The sequence below is a fragment of the Beta vulgaris genome, chromosome 9 (assembly GCF_026745355.1).
Source record: "Beta vulgaris subsp. vulgaris cultivar EL10 chromosome 9, EL10.2, whole genome shotgun sequence".
Taxonomy (NCBI): domain Eukaryota; kingdom Viridiplantae; phylum Streptophyta; class Magnoliopsida; order Caryophyllales; family Amaranthaceae; genus Beta; species Beta vulgaris.
Genome location: NC_079210.1, coordinates 22723070 through 22745461, shown reverse-complemented (window position 1 = coordinate 22745461; position 22392 = coordinate 22723070). Strand labels below are relative to the sequence as shown.

Below are 22392 nucleotides of genomic sequence, written 5' to 3'. Positions count from 1 at the left end.
CAAAACTAGAGATATATATTGTCAAAGTTTTGCATTGACATGCGTGAAAAGTGTAAGTGTAACAATTAAAAAGAAACGGATAGAGTAATAAATAACCCCAACAATTATAAATTACCCATAGTATATATGTAACCTCAAAATAAAATAATAAACCTTGTGTATGGACTAGTTATTGTTATGGGGTAAAATTCCATTTGCACATGGCAATCAATGACAACAATATAATTATTGTACACTGCCACTTGGTCGCAGGATATTGGTTTGGTGATGGAAGCATTGCTAACGTGACTGGTTATTGTGGCAGTTTCTAAAATGCTGCCAGTTGTGGCAATTTTTTTTTCAAATAGTAGCAAGTGGAGGAAGAGGCAAACAGTAAGTCAGTGGTCAAATCAGTTCACAAACTGTTGGAAAGATCAAGGAAGATCTGTAAAAATTAGGAACTAAAATGATGCATCACATTGACTGATTTTGCTTAAACCATCATTCTTTTTATAATATATACTCCTTTTGTAAACCATGCAAAATAGATAACTCTCTCCCAATCACTCATAACCCTAAAAACTATATTACGCCTTACTTAGGGGTGTAAGTTCGGTTTTTGGTTTGGTTTTAGGTCAAAACCAAACCAAACCGAAATAAATTCGGTTTTCAAATTTCCAAACCAAATCCAAACCGAAATTCGACTCAATCCAAACCAAACTAAACCAAAATATGAAACCAAAAACCAAACCAAACCAAACCAAACCAAACCAAACCGGATTTTTTTTATCTTTCAAAATCTAAACCAAAACAAACCAATTTTTTTTCATATTCCAAAATCCAAACCAAACCGAAATGAAATTAAATCAAACCAAGATAAAAACCAAACGAATTTAAACCAAACATTCTGATAATTTGTATTTTAAGTGACAATATTTTTGTATTTTCGTAATCAATATTAAAAAAAAGAAACACAAAAAATAATAGACAACATTCGTATGTTAAGTGACAATAATTCGGTTTTTCGGTTTTCCAAAACCAAAACCAATCCAAACGAAAAACCGAAAAAATAATTTTTTTGAATCCAAACCAAACCGAATTTCCAAAAAAACCAAACCAAATTACTAATTCGGTTTGGTTTGGTTTGGTTTTCGGTTTTTAACCAAATAACTTACACCCCTAGCCTTACTTTCTCAATCATTTTTCTTTTGTATTCTTAATTTGCCATCTCTTTCTCTCTAAAACATGAGTTGCTCGTTCATCTCGTCAATCAGACAAAAACATTGTACTTGTACTTGAAAATTGATATTACTATAGTGGATGGACGAAACACCGATTCCCCCGTGGTTTTCTTCTCATCTAGAGGATTTCCACATAAAATTGACTTGTGTTTTATTTCTTTATTTCTACATTATATTTCGCCCATTTATTTTACTAGTATTGCAACTTAATTATCAAACCCCTTTTCAAGCAAATCGATCATTGTGTAATATCTGCTCAAAACAATTACAACGTTAACTAATAATATAGTTGAGCACATATAAAACATGCAAGATATGTTGAGAATTTTATTTTATATTTTAAAAATATTTTTTGTCCCAAACTAACTTTAACTTTCAAGTTTTTGCGAGAAACTACCTTATAAAATATTTGTTGTCCCAAACTATCTTACTTTTACCATTTTGTTGATGACAACTACCTTATGGTTGTGTTTGACGTTGATTTTTTTTTCAGTTCAAAATTGTAGGAGAAAACAAATTTATCCTTATGAAATTTGCTTGAGATTCGAGGAGACTACGAGAAGGATCGAGAGAGTGATTGTTTCAATTTAGGTTAAGTATTAGAAGAGGAATTTATTGGTGGATTGGTGATACAAAGTGTCGACATAGATATGAGAGAGAGAGAACGCACACACATAGAGAAATGGAGAAAATAGGGTAGAGAAAATGAAAAAAAGTGTTTGAAAGGGTTAAGTGATATCACATGTCACATGGCATTAAAAAAATTGAAAAAAAAAGTCAACGCCGAAAATCGGCATAAGATAATTATCAACAACAAAATGATAAAAGTAAAATAGTTTAAGACAATAAATTTTCTATAAGATAGTTTCTCACAAAAATTTAAAAATTAAAAATCTATACTAATATATTAAAAGGCGTGCGTAAACCAGGAACGGTGCCACGTGGCGCTCTCCCTAGAGAGTTTTAGTTCATGTAATCCATATACAATAAAAAAAATTAGAGATTGCATGATAGGTTTTGATCCCGTGACCTCAAGTTCATGTACTAAAGTTTTAACCACTAGACCAAGTTGTATTTAGTGATATCATATCAAAGTACAATATTAATAAATGAAAATTTTCTTACCCGGAGCATAGCCCGAACCTAATAACTAGTATCTATTTTAAAAGGAACAATAAGAAAAGACACCATATCTGCACAATTTCCCTAATAGTGGCGGCCTGGCCAAATTATTGAGATACATTTACTTCCGAGTAGAAAGCATGCAACATTCTCATCGTGGTTAAGTCAAGAAAGTAGGTGAAAAAGCTGTTGGTTCTTATTACTACTAATACATATCTGATATTTTAATTAATTTTACGATATGATTTGTGTAGATCCTATTCACGTTAACATTAATATGCAGCAGGTTAAAAGCACGTTTCTATTCAAACAACTCACTATATCATGTAGAAACTCACTAATCATGCAGAAATAACTTATATTATGCATAAACTACATCATTTCTAAACCATACACTTCATACATAAATCTGCTATATCATTCAGAATCATACTATATTATGCGAGAACTACATCATTTCTGAACAATTCATTATATTATTCAGACACACACTAAATCATGCAGAAACTCACTATATGATTCAAACACTCATTATATCCTGCAGAAACTACATCAATCTATATATTGAAGCACGTGTCATGATATATATACTACACAACTTACATTTTTCTGCATGTTAAAGCATTAAAATTAAATCCTCCACTATATTACATATAATTTCATTAATGTTTTTCGTAAAAAAAATCCACTATATTGTATAAGTTCACTATGTCTCGATAAAACTCACTATATAAAGTTAATATCAATTACCAACCCGGCACACACTAAATTAGTATGTAATAGGTCCATTTTTTTTAATTTTAACTCAAAAAAATTGGTTTAACCTAATTCAATAAAAACAATTTTTCCTCCTAATCCACCTGCATTTATCCGCAAATTTAATCTCTCCACCTAAACCCACTTCCGTAAAAGAAACTAAAGAATAAAAGAAAATACTGGGATACATGAAGACACCGATACTAATCATGCAAACTAATTGTTTACAAGGTAAGGAAAACTATTCAAATCTAAATTTGAATCATGATCTTATGTAAGGAAAACTATTCCCTCATAAAAGGAGATGAGATATCGGAGATCCTCCTTACAAGAATTGAGAGTTGAACTGAAGAAGGGTATTACCATTACTATGCTAATGCAAACTTATGGATGACAAAGCACAAACAATAAGAATCTGACCAGTTTATATAGAATAAAGATGAAAGTTAAGAAGTTCGTACCTGATGAGAGGATTGCTAGCTCCTGAATATGAGAGTCTGAGTTGATCAGTTGATTTAGTTTTAGTTTTTTTTGCAGTTGGCACGCACTTTTAGTTTTATTCTTATTCGATGTATATATATGTGGTTGAATCATGAAAAGTAAAGTGGATTGTGTTCAACAAAATTGAGGGAGGGAAGAAGGCGGCTTTTGATTTCTTGTGTTCCGTTCTTGTTAACAGTATTTAGAATATCAATGGTCAAGCGAAAGGATTAAGATGTCGTAGTTTTTAAATTGTTAGGTATTATGGAACTTCTTTGCTTTGTCTTTTTCAATTTGTTCGTCTTCGGCGCTTGGTCAACACGACTCGTCGAGCTGCAAGTGACTCGTGGTGGCCAAGCACACAGAATAAAGCCCAAAACAAGTTGATAATTTACTGAGTTTTGGGTTGATAATCCAAACTTTGATAATAGCCCAAGCATAGAGAATAAAGCCCAAAACAAAATGAACGCGTAGTCACTTGTAAATAGAAGTGGTAAAACTTGACACGATCTGCTAATTTGACCAGTTTTCAATACGAAATTAGCAAGTTCTGATTAAGGTTTTCAACCCGTTTAAGTAAGCACTTGACCAAATACAATCCATTTATTAAACAGTCGGGTTAGGGTTGAAAATGTTAACCCGAATTTGAGACGACAACCCGTTTAACTATTTATTCTACTACCAATATTATTAGTTGTGCTTGAAATAATTTGAATATTTCTCATAAATATATAAGATTTATTTTTTGGTTGTTTGGTTTGGTTTATTTAGGTAAGATATTAGTATATAAGACACTGGTTTAGAAATATATGAAATAAATTTGTTTAGTTTATGTATATATGCGCGTTTGATAAGTGGGTCAATAAACGGGCCATGTTAGAGTTGAATGTTAACTCATTAAATAAAAGGTTCAGGTTAGGTCGAGAGTATTCAACACATTTATCGATAAACACTACACAAATTTGACACGACATGTTTAGTTTACCAGCTCTACTTGCAGCCACCAAACAAATAATGATCTAGAAAAATTAATGCTCTTCGGATTTCTCTCTCTTGATTCACGGAACTTCAGTCCACAACTTCTGAAGCAAAATTTCTCTAGCCCAATTTTCTCTCTCTTCCATCCAAAAAATTTCCACTAAAAATAAACAAAATTATGAAGAAGATTAGATATATATGGAGCAACAATCGAATAAAATTACTACAATCTCACAACTTGATCTAAAAGAGCATAATCGAGTGTGATGAATTGAGTCGAAGCAATAATGGTGGTGCAGAACTGGAAGTCAAAGTATTTAGTGCCGGGACAACGAACAAATTTAGATGTTCTGCAATCTATATCGGTCTATGTATCGCCAGTTTCTGCAAAACAATGTTAGTTTGCAAGACAATAAACACAAGTAATTATGTTTGCCTGAAAAAAAGATGTTAATAGGTGCAAACAACTTAGTTTATTAACACAAATCTTTGAATAATACAAGGATGATCAAATGCATGAAAATGCAAATAATGATTTATGCAGACTTAAACTCTATAAGTATCCATGAGACAATATGCAAGGTTATGGTTATGTAAAGCTAAGAGAGATAGATTGATGAAAGGAGATAAATTGATTTAAAAATCGCTTTTAATGAAAATTGGGATTTGCAAGTGAGGTCCGCAGACTACAACTCTTGGGGAGTCTGATCTGGAGGACTGAGTATTCCACCACAAATGTAGGAAGTCCCATTTTGGGAAAGCTTGACTTGAAAAATAAACTTGGAGTTTAGATTGAAGGATACTTGATTTGGATTGAGGTAAAGTGAGGTGTCGCTACAAGTCTTATTATTGTTGGAGGGTCCTTTAAGGGTAAGGAGAGTTTGGATTCAAAAATAAAGGTCTTGTTTGGTAAAGAGAGGTTTGGGATAAAATTAAAGGTTTGAATTGATATTAGAGAATTTGGCCAGTATTATGATTTGAGTGTGGTAAAAAGATGTTTCAATTAGCTAATTAGGCTCGAAAAGGTCTTTGTCAAAAAGCTCGTGAGAGGAGATTTAAGACATTAGAGGTTTGGGGATGAGTGGTTAATTACATTTATGTCTAAAGTTGTTGAACTTTACATTAATAAACAATAGAAGTTATAATAATAGATTATGCACATGTTCTCATTGGTCATTTTACACAATCATGTAGTAATCAACTATCAGCTACCAAATACCTTTATACAAACAGCTAACACAATCAGCTAGTGAAATGAGATATCAACTAATACAATAAGCTAATAGTTAACAACTATTTAGTAATTGCCAAACAAGGCCATTAACTTGACTAGGTTTAAACTCGAGTTTATGTTGGGATCTAGAGAGAACATGTGAATTCTAGAAAGTCAAATCATGAGACCTTGATTAATTTATTTAATGAAGTGATCGGGGTGCGAGATGAGGATTTCTACTTGTGGACACAAAATCGTGTCTCCCTATTAGCACCCAATGATGAATCATACCCTCATCCTGATTGGTCTATTCCAAAGGAAGAGTGGTATGAATAACTAAGCCTAAAATTGTTTCACGAACATAAAAGTCAATGTATTTATTTAGAATAAATGCGAGCCTATTTTGGAGAGCCCAATTAATTATTTATGATAATTAATTGTATCTTCAACCCCACTTTCAAAAATCCCAATTAATTATTCCTGATAATGAATTATATTTTCAATAGATATTAATTATTTTTGATAATTATTTTCTAAAAGATATTATGAAAATCATATTTATTTCCTAAAGATAAATGATTTCAGAGTTTAAAAGATAATATTTGATAAAGGATAAAAAAACCAGGATGTGCGCGTGCAACATCGAAAACAGTTTATAAAATACAAAAATGCAACTAGAGGTTGCCTCTTAAGCAACAAGGTGTGTGGTGCGTAGCCTTGCTGTGTCAGACGCATGACGATTGCGCCATGTGCAACAACCGTCCGCTAGGCGCACCACTTTTTCTCTTATCTCCGCATGATTTTCAAACTTGTTTCTCCTATAAATAGCCTTGTTTTCGAAGAACATTTTACTCAATTTTAATACATAATTTTCCCACAACATTATCACTCATATTTCATCACACTTCCACATACTTACCTACTACGAAGCTCTCTCAAATAAATATTCAAACTTGCATTCAAACTTCATTAATACATTCAAACTCCATTAAAATTTCAGGATTGCTCTTTCTGCAGATTCTTACATAAGACCCAAACGACAAAGGTATAATTACACAGAGCACTTTCGATTGATTACTTATTTTACTAACAATCTATTTGTCATGAAGTAGATATGTAGATCATTATAGGAATTAACACTCTTATGTACATTATTCTCTAATCTCTCTTCTTTTTATATTTCTTTTGTATTTCATTATTGGTTATATGCATGCTATATGCTTTAATGTTTTCATCACCAGAGATGCTTATTTTTGCTATTATAAGACCTAAATAAAAGTTATACTTCCTCCGTATCATATTAAATACAACAGTTTTTAAAAACGGATGTTTCAAATTAAATGCAACATTTTCTATCTTTCTATTTTTGGTATGATTTTTACCCTTGCAATTACCTAAATGTCCTTATTAAAAAACTAAAACACATATTATACTACCCAAAACAAATTAATTACAAACCTAATCAAAATTAATCTACCCACCACCCATCACCCACCCCAATTTCTCTCTCCTTCATCCTGCCATCACCATTTTCTTCAACCTCAATCATTCTTCTCTCTCCTCCATCTTTCATCCTCCATCACCATTTTCTTTCCTCCATCACCACCATCATCATCACCATTCTCGCCGGTGTCCTTCATACGTCCTCCGCCAGCCACCACCCACCACCATCATCATCACCTTCGTGATATTACTCCACCTTCGATCTCTTCCCCCGCCATCCCAAAACCACCCAAATCCTCCATCGATCTCCTTTCTTTCACCTCCATCTTCCATCGGTGTCCTTTGTCTCACCGACATCCTCCATCAATCTCCTTTCTCTCACCTCCATCTTTCATCGATCTCCTTTCTCTCACCGATTCTCCATTGATCTCCTTTCTCTCACCACACAACCACCCTACCACCTTCAATCTCCTTTCTTGTCTTTCTCTCACCTCCATCTTCCTTCGTTCTCTCCCCCGCATCCCTCTCTTCGGGCTCTTTCTCTCGCCTTTAACTTGTTGTGGGGGTGGAATGGGTTTTGTCGGTGGGTGGTGGTGGGGGCAATAGGAAGGTGATTTTTGGTTGATTTGGGTTTCGTATTTCGAGGGCATCAGGAAGTTGGTTTTTGGTTTATTTTGGTTTTAAATTTTGGGGCATCAGGAAGGTGTTTTGATGGTAGTGGTGTGTCGGTGGTGTTTCAGTGGTGTTGGTGGCAGTAGGTGGTAGTGGCAGTATTAGATGGTAGTGGCAGTATTAGGTGGTAGTGGTGCTTGGTGGTGGGTAATTACACTAAACACTTGCCATCACTTTTGTTAATTAAGCCTTAAGAAATTTTGCCTACGAGTCCGTGTCAATAATTGTTGCATTAAATTTGATACGGAGGAAGTAATATCAAATTCAACTAAGTTGGATAATTGGATTAGGTTCCTTGTAATTTGATTGCTTAATAACATGTCACCAAAATTTAGTCTTCTGCTTTAACGAACCAACATAGATTAATTTTAGATTGCAAGAACATATTATATGGTTGTTTAGTTGTATAAAACTCCAACATGGATTGTATTAAGTAGAGGCTAATAATGTGCGAATTTGGTTCCTAATCAAATTTGTACCTTTACCCATGAACTCAATCTTTGGTTTGTTGACCAATTATAAAGTAATGATGGAGAAAATCTACATTGGATAAGTCCCTATATTGTCCCTATAGTTTCCCAAAATCAATTAGGTTTATAAGTCTTCCTTTAAAAATTTATTGACGACTTCTTTCTTTCAGAACATTTTCAAAACAAAAACTTTTACAATTAGGTAGTCAAATACACGATCATCCCACGTAGGTAATAAAAATACGCCTACAATTTGGCAAATTCACTTGGGTGGATTTACCATTAATTTTTAATGAGTGAGTAAAACTCGAAAAAATAATTCATACTAGCTTTATGCTTTTAAATGACATTACAGTTTTGTATATGCATGACTATTTTCTAGGCCACTAAGTTCTATATGTCCATGCTTTTATTAGCGCATGTTCTATGCATGAGGCCACCCCCAAGGGATTGCGCTTTGTTACTCCAACAAGCTTCTTGAGCTATAGTATTGGATCTTAGTCATAAGTAAACCTAACCAACCATGACACTGATCTCTTATTCTTGACGAGAGACTAAAGTGCGCCCTACACGTGACCTTTTTTTAAGCACATATGTGATGCGTGGGATCAAATCTCTTAGTCATGTACCCTTTTAAGCTTTAATCTAAGCCTGACATAGTATCAAACATAGATCATGAATTTAGGTTGGAACTGCATAATTTTTCTTGCATATATGATATTTTTTATTGCTTGTTTACTATGTTCAACATGCATTCTCCTTGATTTCCCCTCGAATTAGGATAAAAATAATTGAAGAACGATAAATAGATCGTCAAAAGCACAAATAGGCATCGCTAGTATAATGCGCTAAGCGTAAGAAACTTGCATAACACGCAAGGTTATTGCGCCTGATGCACCAGCTTGTGTGGCACGCAAGCTCTTGTGTGTGGCTTAAGGAACTTGCATGGTGCGCAACATGCTTGCGTGAGGCATAAGCTTTCCACTTCGTAGTCTTCGATGATGTATTTGCCGATTTTGTGTTCCATATTTGCATTGTCGTCAATGATCACTTTTAGGTCATCTTTTTCAAAACAAAAGTCACCGAATTCAAGGATAAGAATAGTCTTTCCACGCATATACATATATCATCTAAGGTTGAGCCTATCCTAAAAAGTGCATCTAGATAAGTGGTCATGATAAAGTTCGAGTCGTCCTGCACGTCATATCATACCATCTTATCCTTTGTATACAACAAATCTCTTCCAACATATCTATCCTATCATATTATATCACTAAGAAAAAAACCTTAATTGACACAAGACAACTAATTCAATCTTGAAAAAATCAGACCCGTTGATTTAAATGTTGTAATGGCAAAGGACTGGATCCAGTAACTAATCTGCTTGGGATGATGGATTGGATCAGTTAACTGATCTGATGAGCACAAAACGACATGCGCATATAAAGTCTTCCCTATGCCCATGTTATCTCTGTAACACCACGATAATTCTCTATTTTATAAAATACGTTTTCCCACAAAATATAGAGAATGACCAAGATATTATCGCACGTGTAAAACTCAGAGTTTTGCAATGAAAAATAAATAAAGTACTTGAAATCATAAATTTAACTTAAAAGATATTTTAGTGTTTAAGACCATAATGTTCCAAAATTAAACCATAAAGTCAACTCCAAAATCAAACAAAAGTCAAGCAAAAAATAAAAAGTAAAATAAATGAAACATAACTAAACTAGAATTATAAAGAGTATTAAAAGAGGCCAAAACATATGCTCTCCCAATTGTTTCCCGAAATCCCAATGGATGCATCATCTTCTAATCTGGAATGGTCGATGCTATATGGATCCTAAAAGACTGCTCACCAAATGGGGTCATTACAGGATCAATAAGGCACAACCATACTCGACACACTAAAAAGCACGTAATCAGCAAAGTTGAGTACTTACATAATAAATAAAACACATAACCTAACATGATAGTAATTAACATTAAATCAGGGATGAGTAATAACATAATAAAATATCACTCACTAGACTGAACTTGACTCCACAAAACCAACATATTATTTTATTAATAAATTAGAATAGTTAATGGATAGAGTTGTCCAACCAAACATTGTCTCCACTTTAGAAGACGAAATACGGGAGCGGCTCCCTACTCTCGCGACCAATGATATCGAGGTACTAATTAAATAAAATAGAACACGATGATCAACCGGACCCCAAGAAAAGTCATAGGCTACCACCATGTTCTCCAACTCATACTAGTCCAATACTTCAAACGTGCATAAGTCTAAAACTTATTGCTATTCACTTTTCACTATAAGTATTAATATTTTTTTTGATGTTGGGACTCACAACAATAATACAACGAGCACAAATACACAAAGACCACAATTTTTATCTTAGGATTAAATATTGTGATCATACAATTCAATTGACCTAGAATTAATCCCATTTATTTATTGACGGAGATCAATAACCAACAAACCTTTATTTTTTGACTTAAATCAACAACCAACCAACTTATCAATAGATGAATATCCAACTTTACTAAACAAGGTCCACGGTCCTTATAAAGTAAATAATATAATACATTCAAGGGAACAACATGACACATTTCATGATCCAATGAATAATACATTCTTTTTTGACAATTTAAAGTTGTTATTGAAAACCAAAAATAATTGGTGTTTGAGATACAACCTAGCCAAGCAAGACTAAAGGCTACAATAACCAGCCCACATCACAGAGAGCAGCCAACATGGCTAAAAAGACAAAAGAGGCTACATGCAACCTCAAATATAAAGGCTGCACAAAACTACTAAATGAGAAGTTTTCTTTCCTGCTCATTACAGTTACAAGCAGTGTTAAATAAAATTTCTTTAACAAGCATTTGGGCAGCCAACATCAAAGATCTTTATATTGCTTTGCTTCCAAATGGCATCGATGGTCTTAGTGAAGAGTATCACATAAACACGAGTTTCAGGATTTTTCCCTTTAGCTTTGCACATAGCAATTCTGCTTTCATCATCAAAATAGGTGGTAGTATGTGTTATGGCTGAATTTTTTACAGGTTGACATTGACGCAAGGACGCAATGACACGATGACATGACAACCTACGGCACAGTGACGAAGAAAATTAGACCCGAAGACGTAGCAGGCAACGTGGAATTTGAAGCTGGAACATCAAATGAGTAACGATCTGGCTAAATAAGGGAAGAATTTAACCAGCCTTAAATTCAGCCGTTAAGGAGCGTGGGTCAAGACGTTGGCACATAAGTGAAGGAGATCGCCGTGGTTTAAGCAAGGAAATCAATGTAATAATGGGCAGATTTATTGTTGTATTCATTGGGAAAGAGCCAAAGGAAAGAAAAGGCATATAAAAGAGATAGAGAGGTCATTTTCATGTTTTTTACGCAACATTGTGAGAAAGACACTAAGGTGAACTTGGCATTCTTGTAAACACACTCAGTCACAAAGAAAGATAGTGAATGATATTAGTTTGGTGGATCTCTAACCACCCGCGGTTTTTACCCATCTTCATTGGGGTTTTCCGCGTCACCATTTTTGTGTGTTCATCCCCTTTGACTCCCCTTTGCATTCTTTCGTCGCATTGACCTTAACATTATCTGGTTACACGTCCCACAAACTTCAATTTCATCGTTAGCGATAAATTTTAGCATAAACAATTTGGCCCCACCGTGGGGCATAACCAGACCATCTACTATTCAAAATCTGTCAAATGGGAGAAACACCTAACCTCGAGGAAATGCAAAGGCAGTACGAGCAAATGAGAGCAGAGATGCTCGAAATGAGGCAAGTTAACGAGCGTCTAACTACCGACTTTACGACATCGCAAGAGAGGATCCAGAAATTACAAGAGGAGTTGGCATCGTCCAAGGCCTCGAAAGCCCGACGTCGAGAAAATCTGAATGACATCCCTTATATGGGGAATCTCTCTGAGTCGGATGACGAAGAACCAAAAATGATGAAGAGCCCGAGGATGAAGAGCCCTTGAATAACGAAGGAAACGACCAAGGTGAAGAAGAAACAAACCTTATGACGAAGCGCCTGACTCAGATCGAAAAGCAGAACAGGCTCTTGATGAAGCTCATGTCCCAGCTCCCCGGAGCCCCAACACCAGGCATCGTGGAGCACCCGACGGCTACGCAGAGTCACCGTTCGTTGATAGGATCTCAAGAGCCGTGCTCCCCAAAAAGCTCAACCTGCCTACCCTAGCTGCTACTTATGATGGTTCAACCGATCCGGGCGACCACGTCGCGCAATATAAGCAACGGATGTGGCAAGCGTCGATCCCTGGCATCTAGTAGAGGCAAGCATGTGCAAGTCGTTCGGAGCCACGCTCACCGGTCCCGCTCTCAAGTGGTTGGGATCTCTCAAGCCAGGAAGCATTGGCAATTTCTCCACCCTCGTCAATAAGTTCTATGAGAAGTTTGAAGGCAGTCGCAGCCTGGAAAAGCAAACGAGCGACCTATATGGCGTCGTGCAGGGACCCAAAGAATCCGTTCGCGATTATTATAATCGCTTTAACAAAGAAATGATTAGCATTAAAAATCTTGATACTAAGACTGCTATTGAATGTTTCAGGAAAGGACTAATCTTGCGGTCGAAGCTATACAATCTGCCTGACGAAGTACCCGTGCCAGACGTTCGAGGAAGTCAAGTCGCGAGCATTAGCACAAAGAGGTTGGAGGAAGACGACGCCTCCTAACACCATATCCACCCGACGCCGCCGGATACTCCCGTTGATCGGAAGGCCTTCGTCCCTAAGAAGAACAACTGGCGAAGTCACCCTACAGCCGTTCAAACCAGGTAAACAATGTTACTAACATCGCAGAAGTGCAGGTAACAGCACAAGGACGGAGTCGCCAACCTTCCCTGCCTTGATTCCTACGGTTCTCCGTCGACGTCGGAGGCGTTGTGAATGCCTTAGCTAGAATCGGAGCGCCAGTTCGTTGACCGAAAAAGAGCGACCGCCCTGAGGCGCAAAAAGATCAGTCAAAATGGTGTCAGTTCCATCATGATCATGGCATAAGACGGAGGAGTGCATTGCGTTGCGACGCGAAGTCGCGTTCATGCTCAATAAGGGGCATCTTAAGGATCTTCTGAGCGACAAAGGTAAAGCGTCCTTTGGAAAAATACCGCGCAATCCGACCCTCCTGCGTCGCCCGCACACGTAAAGGTAATTAACGTCATTTCTGGTGGATCTGATGTATGTGGACTAACGTATTCCGCAGCCAAAAGGCTAGCAAGAGAGGGTACCCCTCGTCGCGCGTTTATAAATCTTGCAGGTCAGCGAGGAGCGCAAGCTCGAAGCGATGGCATAACCTTTGATGACGACGACGTCTGCGACGTGGAGCATCATGACGGATTAGTCATATCCCTGACTGTCAGCAACTGCCTGTTGAAGCGAGTGTTGGTCGATGGGGGAGCTCACCAACATCATATTCAAAAGCGCCCTCGAAGGTATGGGTCTGTGTATAAAGATATTACTAAAAAATCTACTGTTTTAGTAGGTTTCAGTGGAGAGGCCAACATACTGTCGGGAGATCACGCTGCCGACGCTAGCCAAAGGCGTCAACCTCCCAACCAGGTTCAACGTCGTAGATTGCCCGTCAGCATACAACATCATTCTCGGTACCCCATGGATACACAAGATGAAGGCCGTCCCTTCAACCTATCATCAGTCGCTGAAGTTTCCTACCAAATGGGGGGTCCAAGAAATAAAGGGCGAGCAGAAGTCTGCAAGGGAATGCTATAGTTCGTCGCTCAAGCCCCCAAAGGCAGCTATCTAGCAATTAAAGGATGGGTCAGCACCCGACGCGCCCAGCGAGCAGGACGTGGATGAAGTAATGCTCGATCCATCCATCCCCGATCGCGTCGTTCGAATCGGAGCGACATTGTACAGAGATACGAGGTCAGTTAATCGATTTCTTGAAAGCTAACCAAGATTGTTTTGCTTGGTCCCATGAAGATATGACAGGTATCAGTCCTGACGTTATCACGCATAAGCTCAACGTCGATCCCGCTCACAAGCCTGTGAAGCAGAAAAGACGAAGTTCGCTCCTGAAAGGAACCAGGTCATCAATGATGAGGTCCAGAAATTGATCGATACCGGAAATCCGCGAAGTAAATACCCAGATTGGTTAGCTAACGTCGTGGTGGTCAGCAAAAAGAAGAAAGTGGAGAGTCTGCATCGACTTCACAGACCTAAACAAAGCATGTCCTAAGGATCCGTTTCCTCTTCCTCATATAGATGCAATGGTCGACGCGACGGCCGGTCACGAGCTTTTAACGTTCATGGACGCGTATTCCGGGTACAACCAAATATTGATGCATCCGGACGACCAGGAAAAGACCGGTTTGTCACTGATAAAGGTATATATTGTTACAAGGTTATGCCTTTTGGTTTGAAAAATGCAGGTGCCACGTATCAGCGACTAGTTAATCAAATGTTTAAAGATCAACTGGGCGCATGGAAGTGTACATCGATGATATGCTCGTCAAATCCAAGCGAGCGAGGATCACATTCAACACTGTCGGAGGCTTTCGACGTATTACGAAGGTATGGCATGAAATTAAATCCTACTAAGTGCACCTTTGGAGTGTCCGCAGGAAAATTTCTAGGGTACGTGTGACGCACAGGAAATTGAGCCAGCCAAGATCAAATCAAAGCCATCATCAACATTCAGTCCCCACGAAGCGTCAAGGAAGTACAAAAGTTGACCGGTCGCGTGGCCGCATTAAATCGTTTCATATCCCGGTCATCTGAGAAGGTCATCGTTTTTGACGTCCTGAGAAAGAACAAGGGCTTCGCATGGACGCAACAACATGAAGATGCGTTGCAAAAGCTGAAAAACTATTGGCGAGCCGCCATTGCTGTCAAAGCCAAACATTGGGGAAACGTTGCAGCTCTATCTCGCGGTAAGTAACGTGTCCGTCAGCGCTGTCCTGACGCGGGAGGCGGAGAGCCAGCACTACCAATTTACTATGTCAGTAAGTCTCTGCTAGACGCGAGACCAGGTATTCTTCATTAGAAAAACTCATCTTAGCTATAGTCGTAGCTGTTAAGAAGCTTAGGCATATTTTGAAACGCATACTGTAGTCGTAATGACTAATTATCCTATCAAGTCTGTTTTGCGACATCCGGAATTGACAGGTCGCATGAGCAAGTGGGCAATAGCACTCAGCGCGTACGACATCCAGTTTCATCCAAGGACTACTGTCAAGTCACAAGCTTTGGCAGATTTTGTGGCGGACTTTAGCCCAGAGCTAGAGAAGCTCGCAGACGACGAAGTTGCAAGGATTAACCAAGTAAACGACGACTACTGGATATTGTTCGTCGATGGATCTTCTAATTTTCGTGGCGCAGGTCTAGGCATTGTGCTAAAGTCACCACAGGGGGGCAAGATAGTACGAGCCATTTGCTGTGAATTTAGAGCGACGAATAACGAAGCCGAATACGAGGCGCTCATAGCCGGAATGACGTTAGCAGAAGACATGGGAGCGAAAGCGTTGAAAGTCTTCAGCGATTCACTGCTGATAGTCAGCCAAGTCAAAGGCGAATTCGCAGCAAAAGACTCTAAAATGGCCATGTATCTGGAAATAGCTCAGAGTAAAAGTAAAGTATTTAATTCGTTTGATATTTTGCAGATACCTAGGGATCAAAATACACAAGCGGATGCATTGGCCAACCTCGGATCTTCTTTAAGGGACGTTTCGTTTACGTCCGTCCCTATTGTTCACTTGACAAACCCAGCCATCGCTAAAAATATTGGAGACGCTGTCGCAACCACGACCGACCAACTTCGAGACAGTCGTGGGGTCGTCAATAATATAGACGGTCCCGCGTCAGGAAGTAATCCCGACGGTGACGAGGTAAGTGTCAGTTGGACAAAACCATTTTATGATTTCCTTGCTAACGATGTACTCCCAACAGATAAGGCGGAGACGCAGAATGCGATTCAAGGCGTCGCGATACGTCCTCATTCAGGGAGTACTCTTCAAACGGTCCGCCGCAGGCCCCTACCTACGTTGTTTGGAAAAGGAGCAGTGGGGCCAAGTCCTGAAGGACATGCAGATGGCACCTGTGGGAATCATTCAGGAGGGCGCAGCTTATCTAATAGAGTATTGCGCATGGGCTATTATTGGCCGACAATGAGGAAGGACGCAACAAGGTATGTCGCCAAATGTGATAGTTGTCAACGACATGCAGGTATGACGCACAAACCTTGTGAACTTTGCATCCTACTCTAACACCTTGGCCTTTCATGAAGTGGGGCATGGACATAGTTGGTAAGTTACCTCCAGCCCCGGCAAAGGTCTTTATGTTGGCACTAACTGACTATTTTTCTAAGTGGATTGAGGCAGGATCTTTTCAGCAGGTACGTGATAAGGAAGTGATCTCCTTTATATACACTAACATCATTTGCAGATTTGGTGTCCCGTCCGAGATAGTATGCGACAAGGGTCGCAGTTCATTAGCAACGAAACAAGACGCTTCTGCGATGAGTGGGGCATAGCGTTGCTAACGTCAACGCCAAGATACCCGCAAGCTAATGGACAGGCCGAATCCAGCAACAAAGCGATCATTGACTCTTTGAAGAAATGCTCACAGCCAAAAAGGTAAATGGGCGGAGGCGTTGCCTTCCATCTTGTGGGCTAATCGTACGACACCACGCACCGCCACCGGACAAACTCCTTCTCATTAGTCTATGGTTGCGAGGCTGTCCTGCCAACAGAGGTGAGCGTCCCGACTGCGAGATGCAGCCTAGCGACGGAACCACGGAACCGCGACGAATTGATTAACGACCTAGATAACATTGAGGAATTGCGCGATGCAGTGCTGGTGCGCATGGCAGCACAGCAGCAAATAGTAGCGAGGAGCTTCAACAAAAACGTCCAAGCCAAGTCCTTCGTCGAAGGAGATTGGGTCCTAAGAAAAGTGTTCCAAAACACACAAGAGGCTAACGCTGGCGAACTAGACCAGAATGGGAAGGGCCATATCAAATCAGTAAAGTAGTAGGCCATGGAGCCTACCAATTGGTTCGACATGACGGAAGCTCAGTACCTCGCAGTTGGAATGCCACGCACCTCAAACGATACTACTTTTAAAAGCCAAGTGGCGAGCTTTGTTTTCATTTTCACTAAAAAAAAAAACAACATATATGCATAGAGAAGTGGATTGGTTGGTAATGTTATAATTGGGTGCTAGGTGATTAGCGACCATAGTGTTCTCTCACTGGGTACTTGTTGAAGTTGCAGGCAAGTTGTCCACATTCAACTCATGAACGTCCCAACGACTTCCACCATTACCTCAGCCGACGCAACGACAGGGGCACAGTCATTTTAAAATCATAGCTATTGGTGACATTTTAGCCATCCCCCTGACGGGCACATGTAAGTTTTGTGTATTTCCTATGTGTATTCTAGGAAGTCGTTTAATCCAAACGGCGCGTCTGAACGATCAGTTATGACTTTTATCGAGTCCAAACGATACGTCAGTATGACTAATTATGACTTTTATCGAGTCCAAACGATACGTCAGTATGACTAATTATGACTTTTATTGAGTCCAAATGATACGTCCGTTTGACTAATTATGACTCTTACTAAGTCCAAGCGATACGTCTGAGCGACCAAGGATGGCCTATAGACCGCCAGATTAAGCCTTTAGAAACGTCAGAATAACGACCAGGATACATGCATGTGACACACAGCAGGGACATAAGATTATCTATGATAAGAAATTTTTTCAGAAGCAACGTAGTAAATGGTCACCCCCATAGGCGACCCAAAAAGTACGACGATTAGTAATTTAAAAGTTATGGTCACCCCCTTAGGTGACCCAAAAGTACAATACAAACAGTCACTCCCTTGAGTGACTTAAAACACAGTTTGATTAAAAAAGTTTAAAGGATAAGAGGCATGACATAAGGGACTAGGAGATTAAACGTCAGAGACCTTCTCAGCTTCCTTCTCCTCTAACGTTTCAGCTGGCAAGACAGTGGATGGGGCTTCCTTCTCAGTCTCAGGGTCAGGAGGCACATCTGACGCTATGAACCCAACACAAGACGGGGCGTTTTCATCAACCTTTGATGTGGAATCCGCCGTCGCAACTAAGTCCTCCTCATCCATAAGATCTTTCATTGACCCCATGAATTGGATGTATAGGTCGATGTCCTTTTGCGGCGTCCAGGATGCTGTCTTCTTCATCAGGAACTGGTACATCAGCTTCGCCTTGACCCTAGTTGTCACCTCAGCCTCGAGCATGTCCAGCTCGTTCTTCTGTGCGTCGACGCTCGCTTGGAGCTTCGAGATTTCCAGACGAGAAGACTCCTCCAACCTAGTTGCCCTCAGCCTTATCTCTTCCAGCTCCTCCCCATTCTTTTGCAAAGACTTCTTCATGTCCTCCATGACCTTCTTGCAGGACTCCACCTCGTCGCTCTTGGACTTTGCGTCCAACTCAACCTTCTCCATTCTCTGCTTCATGGTCAGATGACCTTTCAGCAGAGAGGAGATCTCCCTCTTAGCCATCAGGATATGTTGAGAAGACTGCACAAAAAAAAAAAAAAGATACGTGTCATTTAGAGAGTCGCAAGCTATAGTCATAAGAAGGCATAATGTTTGAAAAGGGAAGTCGGAAGTTTATACCTGAAATAGGAGTTCCAGCCCATCCGACATCATGCGAGGAAGAGTATGTTCCTTGATCCTTTCCATTGCGCTGGGAAAGAGGAACCTGTCTGCTTCAGGCCATATGGACCGTTCCAACGACATGAAGTCACTTGGGACGGTCACAGAGTAGGAAGGCCCACTCTTGTCTGGAGGGGCCAAGAAATCAGTTTTGCGCGTCCTGGACGCGACGTCCTGTTCATCGTCCAAATGGACGACGACCGCCGTGTCCTTCTTTGCTGATGCTGACGATAGGGACGTCGCGTCAGCAGAAGATTCCCTATTACGTTTGCGCAGCATCTCAGCTAGCGCTTGACCGTCCAAACTCCCCCTAGGACGCGATTGTGATGAACCTGTCCAAGAATACCAGAGCAAGTTAGTAACGCAAGGACCTTCCTTAGAGAATCTTACTTAGAAATAGAAGACAGATGGACTAACCAGATGCCATAGATGAACAACTATCTTGAGAAGCAAAGAGATCCCTTCTGAACTGCCTGTCGTCCTCTGACACCTTTAGAAACTTGTCACAGAGACTCTGAGACTCGTCGCGATGCGACAATAGTTTTGGATTAAGACCTGCAGAAGAAACGATGTAAGAATGGTGTTAACGACACGTCGCGAACTTAGAAAAACTGGAAATTAACACACCTTTGGTATTCCAGCCACCGACCAGAGACGCCCCAGCTTCCCCCTAGCGACGACCTCTTCACAAAAACAAACCTGTTCTTCCAACCTCTGTCGTTTGACTGAATTCCCCGACCAGAGGTTCTAACCTCGCTTTTGCATGTAGAGCTATCCTATTTTTTGCTTTAACCCTAATTTCATAGTGCAACAGTAGGTCGTGAAGGGTGAAGGCCTCTTCCCAAGACGGTGTCACCCTGTCGATGACGCTAAGAATCCTCCAGACTTGGGGCATGATTTGTCTAGGACTGATCTGGTAAATCTGCATCATATCCCTTGCCAGGGGGGTAAAAGGAAGCCTAAGACCTATTTTGAAAGGGTATTCGTAAAGCACTACCCATTTTTGGGGACACGATTCTGGGGGTTCGTCAGGTTCGGCATTCCTAATGACAGTACTCTCAGGCAAATTTCCTAAGTCTAAAAATCTTAAAAGGTCCTCTTCTGACATCGTTGACAGTTCGTCCTCATTCTCTACCCTTAATTCTACAGCTTTCTCCTTTCCTTTCGACTTCTCTTGATTTTTCACAAAAGTCCTAATACTGCGTCTAATTGGAGCCATAAGAACGGTAGAAGAAGAAAAGATAGAGCGAATCAAAGGAAAAAATGAGCGAGAAAGTGCGAAGTTACCTGGTGTCAGCGATCGATTTCCCGGCGGAGAGAATAAAGAGAGTTAAGGAAGTTGCCTTACTTAAGAGAGAGAATGATTTGATGAAATTGGAAGTGGGGATTGAGTTGTTTAAAAACCGCCTTAGTTATTTATGCCAACTAAAAGTAATCATGACAATGGGACCAACGATTATAATTAAAACGACATTTTAAACAAAAAAAACTACCTTTTTGCAGTTGGCGACTCTTGAGTTGCCAAATATAAACCGTTCGAGAGGATTTCTTTTCCTTCCTTATGTTCCCTTCGGAATTTTTTCCAAATTCTGACAAGTACAAAGATTTAGCTTATGATCTTGTGATCTCCTAACGATTTAGACAGAACTTCTTTGATTAATTTAAAGGAATTTTTTTACAATTGTCTCATGGGCTTTGTGTCACCCCGATTTCAACAATTGGGGGCAAACTGTTATGGCTGAATTTTTTACGGGTTGACATTGACGCAAGGACGCAATGACACGATGACATGACAACCTACGGCACAGTGACGAAGAAAATTAGACCCGAAGACGTAGCAGGCAAAGTGGAATTTGAAGCTGGAACATTAAATGAGTAACGGTCTGGCTAAATAAGGGAAGAATTTAACCAGCCTTAAATTCAGCCGTTAAGGAGCGTGGGTCAAGACGTTGGCACATAAGTGAAGGAGATCGCCGTGATTTAAGCAAGGAAATCAATGTAATAATGGGTAGATTTATTGTTGTATTCGTTGGGAAAGAGCCAAAGGAAAGAAAAGGCATATAAAAGAGAGAGAGAGGTCATTTTCATGTTTTTTACGCAACATTGTGAGAAAGACACTAAGGTGAACTTGGCATTCTTGTAAACGACACTCAGTCACAAAGAAAGATAGTGAACGATATTAGTTTGGTGGATCTCTAACAACCCGCAGTTTTTACCCATCTTCATTGGGGTTTTCCGCGTCACCATTTTTGTGTGTTCATCCCCTTTGACTCCCCTTTGCATTCATTCGTCGCATTGACCTTAACATTATCTGGTTGACACGTCCCACAAACTTCAATTTCATCGTTAGCGATAAATTTTAGCATAAACAGTATGATCCACCTTAAGCTATTTTAGAACCTTAGTCTGCACCTCATAAGAATAGCTGAATTGAAAAGTAAGTGTAGTATAGACTCTAAAGTAGAACATAAGTAACACACCAGCTTACAACCAGGATTCAATCTACTAATTCCGTCATAAATAGCAAGTCTATTTTGTAAAGTCAGCCACAAAATAAAATTCCTCTATGGGCTTGCTTGATTATTATAGACTAGTCTTCTGCCATTGCACATGATCTATACTTCCTTGAAGAAGCCTATAAGATTTTTTGGTGTTGAGTTTACCATTCACAATGACTTTTGCGCAGCCTCCAATGCCTTCAATCAGATCCATAGACTTAACAATCTTTCTGAGGATCCAAGAAATGTTGTTGCTTATAACAACATTGTTAATATCAAACCTTCTCAAGTAGTAAGCATTAATCCATTGCACCCAGAGCTTATCAACCTTGAAAAAAATATCCCACAAAAGCTTGAGCATAACCACTTGATTCCAGAGAGTCATGTTGATAAGATTCCAACCACCAACAACTTCGGGGTTTAAAAAGTGTGCGAAGAGACAGGAGCTCTCTTGGATTCGAGAGTCTTCCCTGTCCATAAAAATCTTCTACAAACACCGCCTTCACAGCTTTTATAAGCTTCTTAGATAAAGGAAAGATATGGTCCCAATAATTTTGTATACTACTAAGAATGCTCCTGATTAATTGGAGTCTCCTTGTCTCATGCCTCTCTTAGCCTGAAAAGGTTTAGAAGGCATTCCATTTAGTTGAACTCAGTAAAAGACACATCTAACACAAGCTATGATCCAATCCACCCATTGATTAGGAAACCCTAATTCAAGCATCATAGTTTATAAGAAAGGTCACTCAACTTAGTCATAAGCCTTCTTTATTTCAACTTTGATCACACACCTTGGGGACACATGAGCTCTAGAATAGCCCCTA

General features: G+C 39.4%; 1 protein-coding gene across 2 annotated transcripts in view; it reads right to left on the bottom strand.

Moving 5' to 3' along the window:
* Positions 1-3798, bottom strand: part of LOC104903035 (diacylglycerol kinase 5) — a 35662-nt gene extending 31864 nt beyond the window's left edge. For both annotated transcript variants that reach the window (XM_048635833.2, XM_010691006.4), the window contains exon 1: positions 3560-3798. The gene's annotated coding sequence lies outside the window, so the exon portion shown is untranslated. The remainder of the gene's footprint in view (positions 1-3559) is intronic.
* Positions 3799-22392: the final 18594 nt, after the last annotated feature.